This window comes from Panthera pardus, unplaced genomic scaffold (genome assembly GCF_024362965.1).
Source record: "Panthera pardus isolate Hobbes unplaced genomic scaffold, ASM2436296v1 HiC_scaffold_13, whole genome shotgun sequence".
Taxonomy (NCBI): Eukaryota; Metazoa; Chordata; class Mammalia; order Carnivora; family Felidae; genus Panthera; species Panthera pardus.
Genome location: NW_026526688.1, coordinates 195524927 through 195536153, shown reverse-complemented (window position 1 = coordinate 195536153; position 11227 = coordinate 195524927). Strand labels below are relative to the sequence as shown.

At 42.2% G+C, this 11227-nt stretch overlaps 1 long non-coding RNA gene across 1 annotated transcript; it reads right to left on the bottom strand.

Annotated features, from left to right (window-relative positions):
* Positions 1-1555: 1555 nt before the first annotated feature.
* Positions 1556-8082, bottom strand: LOC128776669 (uncharacterized). The gene is made up of 3 exons (XR_008421848.1): positions 8027-8082; positions 4977-6654; positions 1556-2096 (listed from the first exon to the last, which is right to left on the bottom strand). It is a non-coding gene; the product is annotated as an uncharacterized LOC128776669 (long non-coding RNA).
* Between the last annotated feature and the right edge of the window lie 3145 nt (positions 8083-11227).

The following is an 11227-nucleotide window of genomic DNA, read 5'->3' as shown; positions in this document are numbered from 1 at the left end:
TCTCCTAAGACAAACGCATCTAAGTTTAGGATGCAGGTCTCAGTGTGTGAATAAAAGTTAATGCTACTTTTTTTCTCCTTTCACCCGAAGAATGTCCACTTTGAGGCTGAGCTAGAGACAAAATCTGCCCTCTTCCCAATGTCTTCGTTTCGTATTACCCAGGCCAGCTTCAGGACATCAGCGCGGTAGGTTCGGTTCCCGTTATCTTCTCTTAAACAGCCCAGCACCCCTTAGGGTGAACAGACTTGCCCAGAGCCCTGGCCAGCAGTAACACGTGACAGTGGAAGATTACAAGCATTCCTCACTGATGGGAATAAAGCTCCAGATCCCCAAATGCCATCCATTCCAATGGGCTAGGACAGGCTTTGTTCGTTCATCGGTTTGTTTCTTTGGGGCAGAAAGTTGTTTAATTATAGGTGAACCACCTTTCCTGGATTTACAATAGAAATTAATGACTCTCCCACCTACGTGTCTTTGGAACTAGCTCATCGTACCAGTTTCCTAGGGCTGCCATAGCAAAGTGCCACGAGGTGGGTGGCTCGGACAACAGTCTGTTCCATGCCTTTCTTGTGTAATGACAGGCAGACCTTGTAGGCAAAGCACTTCAATTTCTGCCTCTGCTCTCACATGGCCATCTTCTCCCTGTTCATCTACCCCCTCTTCTAGTAAGGACGCCACCCTACTCTGGGATGATCTCCTCTTGACTTATCTCTGCAACAACCTCGTTTCCAAATAAGGTTACATTCTGTGGCACTATGGGTTAAATAAATAAATGAACTTCAGCATATAATTGAGGGGAAACAGTTCAGCTCCTAACACCGATCTATCCATATATCATGCTTCTTCAAGGCTATAAAAGTATTTCAGCCTTAAATGCTCGTACCTAGCAGTTCTCAAAGGGTGGTCCTACAGCCTGCAGGACCTTCGCAAGGAATCTGTAAGGTAAAAACTATTTTCCTCAGATGTTCAGAATTATTTGACTTTTTCACTCTTTTTTTTTTCACGAGTCCACGGTGGACTTTTCGAGGTTCTTTATAATATGTGATGACACCATCCCTCTGATGACTAATAGCATCGGTGTGCATTATCGTGTTTTTCTAGAATTTTCTAATGTTGTAGTTTTAGAAAATAAATGTGTACATTTTCTGAGATTAACTCAGGCTTATTCTTTAGTACTTCTGCTGTGGTTTTAGCTTTACTTTGGAAATACCTGCTTTAACCTCTGTAACCTATTTTTGTCCAAAAATCATTTGTTTGAAATTCCAAAATTACCTTGTGCCAACATGAAAACAACCGGCAATAAGTACACTTTGCTGTATTTATTTTTACACTTGTATTTTAGCATAGATCATTGGCTTAAAAAGGGAGATTGGAAGATTTGTTCTTACGTTACATCTGCACCATTTACCTCTAAATATATGAACAGTATGCTGAAAAAGATATGCTGAAAACTGTAATATGAGGAAAGTATATAGAGAACTGTAAGTAAAAATGTGACTGTGGAAAAAAACATTTTACTTGATTACATATCACGCAACACAACATTTTCTTTAATGTTTTTATTTTTATTGAGACAGAGAGAGACAGAGCATGAGCAGGGGAGGGGCAGAGAGAGAGGGAGACACAGAATCCGAAGCGGGCTCCGGGCTCCAAGCTGTCAGCACAGAGTCCGACGCGGGGCTCAAACCCACAAACTGGGCGATTATGACCTGGGCCGAAGTCAGACGCTCAACCGACTGAGCCACCCAGGCGCCCCAGCAATGCAGCATTTTTTAATAGTATTAAGGTGCCAGTTAAATTGAGATGTTATTCTAAAATCAAGCATCCAGAGCTGGGGAAACAGAAATGGAATATTTTAAATCAAGGTGCAATAAGCCCTTTAAGCCAACAACTGTTTGTTACAACTTTTCAAACTAAAGTGGAAAATCCACGGACGCATCTTCCAGGGCTCATTATGGTGCATTGGCTGAAGACGGACAGTCAGTAGCTAAGAGCTGAAGAAAACCTGCTGCCGAATGTCTGCTGAAAGAAGTCAGCAGAAATCACAGCACTGCCACTTTCCCGTGACACAGTCACTTGGCAAATGAAAGATGTGGCTGCAAATATGAAGACTGAGTTAATATCTCTACTGCAGAATTAAGCTATTTTTCACCATTATAGACTCGCAGGGAATTTTTTTAAGTGGACGAGAAAAGCCAGTATTACTTAAGAACGTCTTTAAAAAAGCACTAAAAGTTATTAATGTTATGACATCGCAGCTCTTGATTACAAGCCACGTTTTAATATTTCGTGGGGCGAAATGGGACGTGTCCATACCGCACCCCTGCTTCAGAGCTCCGTCTTTTGGTCACCTCCAGGACAAACACTGATGCAATTGATTGACTTCCAAGTTGAACTATTATTTGGCGTTTTCTTGTTTTTATTTTTGCTTTTGTTTTTTCATGAAATACCATTTTCATGGGAAAGAATGGCTGGCAAACTATGTTTATTCAAACTTGATTATTAGACAAACATTTCCTGGAACATTAATGAAGTGAGGCTGTGTAGTCAAGAAAAACAACAGAGTGCCGCTTGGGATGCCAATGACAAAATTCAAGCTTAAAAGTGAAAATTAGAACTTTGGAAATCTTGTATCCCCCACCATGAGATAGACAGCTTCTCAATCCTTAGACTTTTCTGATAAGATCGGTGGCGATATTAACAAATGGAAATCTTAGTATTACTTTAGATCTGGATAATTTAATGACCTAATGTTTGTTTGTCTGCTTTTTCAAATGACCATTATACAATGTTACATAATAGGTCAAGATGGACCAACAGATTTTAGTATAACAGAAAACCAAAAAGTTTATCAATACGGTTCCAGATTATACATTGCAACTGACCTGTTAGAAACAACGACTGGCAATTTTATTGCAGTATCCAAGAAGAATATCCACAATTATTTGTAAACTTAATTACTGTGCTCTTTCCTTGTTTAATTAGACACCTGGGGGAGGCTGCATTACCTACATATAATTCAACCAAAACAACGTATCACAAGGACCGAATGCAGAAGCAGGTAGGAGAGGAGCTCTCCTCAGTTAAACCAAACGCTGAAAAGGCGTACAAAAAAGTAACACAATGACATTCTTCGCACCCAAATATGGTGATTTTTCACCCAAGTATGTATGTTAGCGTTTCGTAATTTATTATTACTTTTAAACGGATTAATAAAGATTTTAATTTTTCAATTTAGATACATACAGTAAATAAATATACATACATAACTAACATCCCTTGGGGGTTCCCAATATTGTCAATAGTAAAAGCAATCCTGAGATCATAAAGTCTGAGAACTGCTGATGGAAACAATCACTGACAATCTTTCTTTACCCGTCCCCTTGCTCTTTGAATCCAACTTGCTTGAATTCAGGTTCATGTTCTTTATTTCAAAATCATAACTCTAACCCCTGCTAGTAGAGCCCTGTGAGAGAGAATCACTCTCTGACTCTCCAGGACGCTAGATTAGAAGGAAAAGGGAGATGAAGAAAGGAAAGAGAAAGAAGAGTGGAAGGGAGGGGAGGGGAGGGGTGAGGAATGGTTGGAGAGGTAAACACTCTTTCTAACCCTCCCCCTGTAACAATCCAGAAACTAAGGTGTCAATGCGTGGGGCAGCAAGGAACTTCCAGGACCCAGACCCAGCACTAAAGCAACATCTGTTCTCACCTACGGATGCTATTATCATTCTGACTCAGTTGTTAGGGTGCTCAAGTAATACAACATATGTAAGGGGCCAGCACAGTGCCTGGGGCATAAACAAGCGGGGTGACTGTTACATTTTGTTATAATTACAATTTCCTCACCCTGCTCCTAACACTGCCTAGCCCTTGACTTGCAGCCCTTGACTCTTGAGCGATGACTCTATGTTGCCTTATCTTTTCACAATAGGACATCATCAGTCTTGAGTTATGCAATAAGGGCTGAAAACATCCCCAGAATATTCCAAAACAATATTTGCTTTGGGACGCAACCCAACACCTTTCAGAGGAGCCTGAACAAAGTGTTCGAAGCATATGCATACCTTCTAAGCATTGGCTTTCGCTGCCGTTTGACAGTTGCTAAAGGAAAAAAAGCAAACTTGCAAAAATACCCCTGAGACACTTCTTGGTATTTGAGTCTGGCTCAAGGCAGAAAATATGAAAAGCCCTGTGTGAAACCTGTCTCTGGTTAGAGACCTCTGGCCAGCAAAGACTGACCCCACTACTCTTCATAAAGCAAACAAGCCTCTGAAAACCTGGCCACTCACTCCCGAAGCAACTCAAATTCCAACACTGGGAATCGGACTTATTACTAATACAATTTCCTTCATGAGGAGATGTTGGACACAGAGAATATCCCAACTAGGGCAATCCCGATCCCCAATCCTTCCTATTTTACTTAAGCTGTAGGTGTATTTACACAAAAGTTTGGGCAGCTTTAAACCACAGCTAGTCAGAAAGCTCCTGGACGCTTGGACCAACTCATCCTTCCCCACTTGAAAGGCATCTTTTGGCCCTAGAATTAGCCAAAGGAGTTTCCGGTTCACTTGGAATCCAGGACTCTAGCACAACATGGCTTTTTGCTTTTTCTTTTTTTCCTTCTTTCCCTACCTGCTCAACCAACAAGCAAGCTAAGACATTAAGTACTTTTCCACGGCTCTCCCCAAATACAAAATTCTGCTTTTGCTCACATATAAATAAGGCCTCAGAGTTTACAAAGTGCTCTCTTACCCGTTTCCTCATTTCATCCTCACAGAAGCCCTGAAAGCGAGGTCGTTGGAGGCCCCCAGTTGTTGTGGGGTAAAATAAAACAACGGCCTTTGGAGTCAAGGCAATTGAGCTTAAAGTTCAGAAGTGCTGGGAACTAGCCTTGTGACCTCCTATCGGTTAAGGATTAGGTAAACCACGAGAGATTAAAACAAAAAACTAGCATAATAGCAGCTCAGGTCTACTTACCTGTCATATCACAGAATCCAGAAGTTTGCAGTCTCGTAGGGTGAAATCTAATATTTCGTTGTTCCACCGTCTTTCACACGCGGCTTCCACATCATGCCTTAAGACAATTTCTTGGGCTTCGTCCATCCAGTTCACGTTGCAGCCATCACAAAGGAAGAGACGTTGAAGAAGAAAGGGAGCAGAAGGTACTTAACAGATGTCCTCCAGGCCGCCTTTTCTGCCTTCTGCTTACATCCCAGTAGTTAGAACTTGGTCAGGTGACTATAAGAACTGTAGTCTTATTTTAGACCACGTGGCCAGCTAAAAATCTCAAGTCATATTGGCAAAAATTAATGAGATGAGTTTTGAGGAACAACCAGCAGGCTCTGCTCTACTCTTAAGCAAGTTACATGGACTGTGTGAGCCTATTTCCTCATTTGAGAAACACAGAAACCTTTATTCACAGGCTGGTCCTTAAGCACAGACCTGACGCATCGAGGCAGATGCTACCCGAATCCGGGACCTTATTCTCGTGATAGGTGAGCCTCCAAGACCCTAGTGTGGATTAAATAAGAACCCAGCAGGGGGGTAGAGGTTTACGTGCCGAGCACAGAGAAAGAGGCATTTTTGGGTGAGATAGAGAAGGAAACCAAAGTCAGCGCTAAGGAGGTAAAATCAAACCAAAGATAATGTGATAGAGTGGGAAGGGGAAAGACCTGTGAGATTACCTGATCGATAGCTACTTAGTAGCATTGGATTTCCTTTTATATTAGATGTTGATAAGGGTGAGGTTCTAGAAGAATCAACCCAATTTTGAAGTCTTGTGTCAAAAATAAATAAATAAATGAATAAAATTTAAAGATAAATAAAATCTTAAAAAAAAAAAAAAAGGCAGGAGGGTAGGGCTGCCTGGCTGGCTCAGTTGGTGGAACATGTGACTGTTGATCTCAGCGTTCCGAGTTCGAGCCCCATGTTGGGTGTAGAGATTACCTAAGAAAATAAAATCTTAAAAAAAAAAAAAAAAAAGCTAAAGTCTAGTGTCAGTACAGGAAATGGTAAGGACTACATGAGAATATTTGTAAACCAATTTTGTGAAGTATGTAGTGCCACTCAAATGTAAGAAATGCCCGTAGTGTTACAAATCAAAAATACTATCTTACCACATTTTTGTGATCTTAAGTGGAGACAGCACCTTAAATCTCAAGTGTCCAAAGTGCGTGTTGCTGAAAATGGGATTTAGAGCCAGTACAGGCCAGGGAGCAAAGAAGCTTCCACCTTGACTGAGAATACAGTTGTCAGCTGCCCTCCAGTCCTACGCAAAAGGGGCAGCTCTGGATTGAAGTTGAGGAGACCTGGTCTCCTGACCTCATTCCATTCTTCACTAGCTTTGTGGCCTTTGGAAGTCACTTGGCCACACTGACCCTCAGCACACCCAACCATAAAATGAAGTGTTGTGTATCTATCAGAGAGATCCTGGGTCCACATATTAAATAAATATTAACAGAATAATTTCTCTGCGTCACAAGCTTTGCTAGAAGCTGATCAGCTATCATGCACTACCCAGTGTAAAAGCCTCATCAGGCTGTGATTAGGAGTGTAAGTTTGGAGGCAGACCCACCTAGAACCCTGGCTCTGCTTCTTGCTGGGTGCATTGATTCTGGCCAAGGCACTTACCCCCTCTGTGCTGAACTCTTCTCGTCTGCAAAAGCAGGACGATAGCAATGTGTGCTTCGTAGGACTGCAGATGCATGTAAAGTGCTTCTAGAATAGTTTCTGTTCAATGTATAGACTATACATTCAATGTATATTCAAGGTATAGTGCTTCTAGAATAGTGTTCGATGTATACTAGCTAGCATTATTATCGATGTTGGTGGTGGTGTTCCGGCAAAAGCAACTGCTTTGTCCACTTCCATGGACTTCTTATTCTTGGCTTCGCTATCCAGATGGTCCCATGGATGCCATTTGGGGCGACTACTACATGACAAGCGATTGACAAAGACACGGAGTTCCACTGTCTGTTTCTTAAAGCAACCCTGGAATTGTTCCTGTTGCTGTAATCAGAAGAAGCTCAGGCTTTGTCTAAGTTCACACTGTTGACAAGCAGTAGCCCTGAGGTCTGAATGAAGTCTTTCTGGCTCCAACAACCGGGGTTTTTCAGCTTCAACCGATTTGATTTCTATATCGCTACCTAACATGTTCCAATTATTTGTTTATCCCACCTCTCTGCATAGAAGGAAGAGGAATTTTGCTTAATTCACCCCTAGATGTTACTTATAGCATAAGCCCACAATCTTCACTCAAGGCCTCCATGGGTCTCATTCTCTGTGCTGCTCTGTCATTGACATACTTCCTTCCTCTTAGTGAATTCTGAACTGCTCTTCAGAGGAGACCTCCCTTCCAATAACCACACGTCTCTAATCTTGCTACATATTCCGCTTTCCATGATTCTCTTTCCTCTGCTTATGCTATGTGACAACTCAGGCTTCTTCTTTAATATTCAGCTCAGAAAGGGCCCGTCATAAGTTACGGAGGGAAGGTACAGTGAGTGAGGGCTTCACTGAAATCCACTGCAACTGGATCTTTATTTATAGCATCTTTCTACTTCTATAGAATGAGGATGGGACATGCAGTGCCTTCATTTTCTGCAAGAGCCAAGCTTCCCCCAGGTTTCCAACTGAAGTCTCGTCCGTCAGACATTTATTGACCCCAGACGCTGACGAGCGGACTTAGAGAGAGCGGCCCCTCTGAAGGTGCAGTGTATGCTGGCCGCATCCCCAAATGTGTGCAATTATTCCTGCTTCCCCAGTGTAGCCAGGTATTTATTGAGATAATTTGCAATTTGAATCAGAGCCATAGATGTGACTGAATAGAGCAGTTTGAGGCATGCTACATAAATGCAGTCAAAGACCTTCTGTGCATCTTAATTCCTAGTTTGAGCTCACTTTGCTCCAACTGCTCTTGAAAGCGTAAGTTCAGCTGCATCGCATCTCTTGGGGCTGAACTGTATACATGTGCACATAATTACTATGTTCTAGTTTATGACACATTTACTCCAAAGAATCACACATACCTGACCTCAAGCCCGCTCTGGGAAAATGGGACAATGGCAGTCCGTGTATTTGCAGTACACGTCCTGGAAGTGAAATAGACAAGGGCAGGCAATTTTGTTAGTCCTTCGACAAAGGGTGACTCTTCAAACTCCCGAACAACGGTGATTTTAAAGATCCCACACTCAAGCAATACCTTATCAGAGCTGTGCAAAGAATTTTGTGAAAAAGGGTTTGTATCTTAGTTGAAAGAATATCTTACCAGTTAGACATATAAATGGGCTCTACGTAAAAATATAAGCTTTGTTGGTATCGCAGGAAGAACAAAGGGATGGAGTTGGAAATCAAGATAAATTCCAGCTCAGCTACATGCTGGGTAACTTTGAGCAATAACCTTAAACTCCACTAAACCTCAGTTATCTCAGCTGTAAAAATTAGAATAGTGATAATTTGGGGGAGCTTGGGTGGCTCAGTCGGCTAGGCTTCTGACTCTTGATTTCAGCTCAGGTCACGATCTCATGGTTCGTGGGTTCAAGCCCTGCATTGGGCACTGCTAGGAGTGCAGAGGCTGCTTAGGATTCTCTCTCTTCCTCTCTCTCTGTTCCTTCCCCACTTGTGCTCTCTCTCTCTCTCTCAAAGTAAATAAACTTACATTTTTTTTAAAAAGAATGGAAATAATTTGTAGCGCCTGGAGGATCCAGAGTCATTAAAGGATGTTTTCTATGTTACAACTTTCCTAGGAAAATAGAGTCTTAGAGATGGCTGCAGGTATAAATACGAGGACTTACAACAAAGAGAAGAAGGCCTGTGCTGTGATTGACAGATAGTCTGGCTAAAGCTGGGTAACCTCAAGTCCTGGATCTAAGTTCCTGCTCTGAAAGCCCAGCCACCTAGTCACGGCAGCCTCAGAGGTGAACGGCTTCAGTGAAACCAACCAAAATGCACAGCAGATGGAGGTAACTCACAGAATGCTACTGTAACTGGATCTGAACTTGAACCGTCATAAAACTGCATTGGGAAACTGCATAGCTATTTATTCGAAAATGGAAGTAGGTCCATGTCAGTCTTTATTTCAAAACTTAAACTGAATTGTGGCCAGGCACTGGGGAAAGTTGAGATCTCATCAAAATAAAATGGAAAGGGGTGTGTGTGTGTGTGTGTGTGTGTGTGCATGTGCGTGTGTGTGTATCCAGGTAGGTTGGTGGATACTTCTCAGAAGAAAGAGTAGAGAATGAGGGAAAAGGATGGCAAAGAGACAAATGACCAGGATGCTAGAAGAAAACAAGGATGTCTAAGGTTTACCTTAAAGTTATTTGCACCGATCTAAAGTGCCATTATCTCAAAAGTACGGGGAATGTTTCCATGCCTACTCTGGCCCTGTATATATTGTACATTTTTTTTTTGTCATTACGAAGGAAAGGTTGAATTTCCTGGATCAATGGATGAAGGAACAGCCACAAACCCAAAATGAGCAAAGATAGCAAATTAGAGGGGCACCTGGGTGGCTCAGTCAGTTGAGCGTCCAACTTCAGCTCAGGTCATGCTCTCGCGGTGGGTTCGAGCCCTTTGTCGGGCTCTGTGCTGACAGCCTGTTTCGAATTCTGTGTCTCCCTCTCTCTCTGACCACCCCCCGCTTCTGTCTCTCTCTCAAAAATAAATAAACATTTTTTTTTTAAAGATAGCAAATTAGAGCCAAAAGTGATCCCAAGAATATGAACATGCCCCCTTTACGCCCCCATGGAAAACTCTCAGAAATATTAGGAAGAATATTGAACTTTTCTATAAAGACATTGTGGGGATTGAGATGATCTTATCTAGAATTTAAGGGGTAGAAATAGATGCAATGTTTTCAAAGAGGAGAAAGACTGTATCCCAAGAATGAGATTATTTTGAAATCTTTTTGAGTGTAGGCTCTCTCTGCCATTAAGTAATCTGTCTTGATCAGAAGGGTTTTTTTAGATGAGTGTCAAACTATAAGAATGGAATGATCTTGAGGAACATTCTTTTTTAAGATAATTTCTGGATTTTTAGAAAGTAAGGTGATCGTGGCAAATTAAGAATGTTAATTCTTACCCAAGTTTTATTGACCAAGAAGCCCTCTCCCCTGGGGAGGAGTGGAACCAATTGACCACATCTTTATCTGCTTCCTTCTCTCGGATGTACTGTTCTTTTTTTTTTTTTTTTTTTTAATTTTTTTTTTAAGTTTATTTATTTTTGAGACAGAGAGAGACAGAGCATGAACGGGGGAGGGTCAGAGAGAGAGGGAGACACAGAATCGGAAGCAGGCTCCAGGCTCTGAGCCATCAGCCCAGAGCCCGACACGGGGCTCGAACTCACGGACCGCGAGATCGTGACCTGAGCCGAAGTCGGACGCTTAACCGACTGAGCCACCCAGGCGCCCCTCGGATGTACTGTTCTGATTACCTTCAGCTGACACCGTTTCTCTCTCATCATTTTATTAATACCATTCTCTATGACCCAACCTTATCATGCTCCTGTAGCCCAAACTTTGCTAGCTACCTCCAGATTAGAATAACCTCTTGAGTCCGTCCCCGCTGTTATTTTAGGCTGCTTCTTTTAGGCTGCTTCCCCCACCATGTGCTGACCTTGAAGTTTAGATTTTGGAATGTAATCTTATTTTTTTTGTTGTTCCCAAGTCCTTAGAAGACAGGGAACTGTAGCTCTGAGTATAGAAAACTAGTGTCATGAACTTGACACCCCATCGATGTCCAATACATATTAATCTCCTTTTTTTTTTCCTGTGGGAGACACAAGACCATCACAATCTATTAATGAACAAGCACTTCATAAGAGCTGGAAGTGAGTAGTGAGTTAATAACAGAGGCTGCTATATAAAATGTATTGGCAAAGTCAGTTAAGAAGTGCTGTGTCTTTCACATAGAAGATTAGTAATGTGGATTGTTAACTTGAATGCACAACCCTTCTTTCCAGTTAAGAAATTACCCTGTCCAGGGGCGCCTGGGGGGCTTAGTGGGTGAAGCGTCCGACTTCGGCTCAGGTCATGATCTCGCGGTTCGTGAGGTGGAGCCCCGCATCGGGCTCTGTGCTGACAGCTCAGAGCCTGGAGCCTGCCTCAGATTCTGTGTCTCCCTCTCTCTCTGCCCCTCCCCTGCTCATGCTCTGTCTGTCTCAAAAATAAAGAAACGCTAAAAAAAATTTTTTTAAAGAAATTACCATGTCCATGGAATACCCATATCCACTTT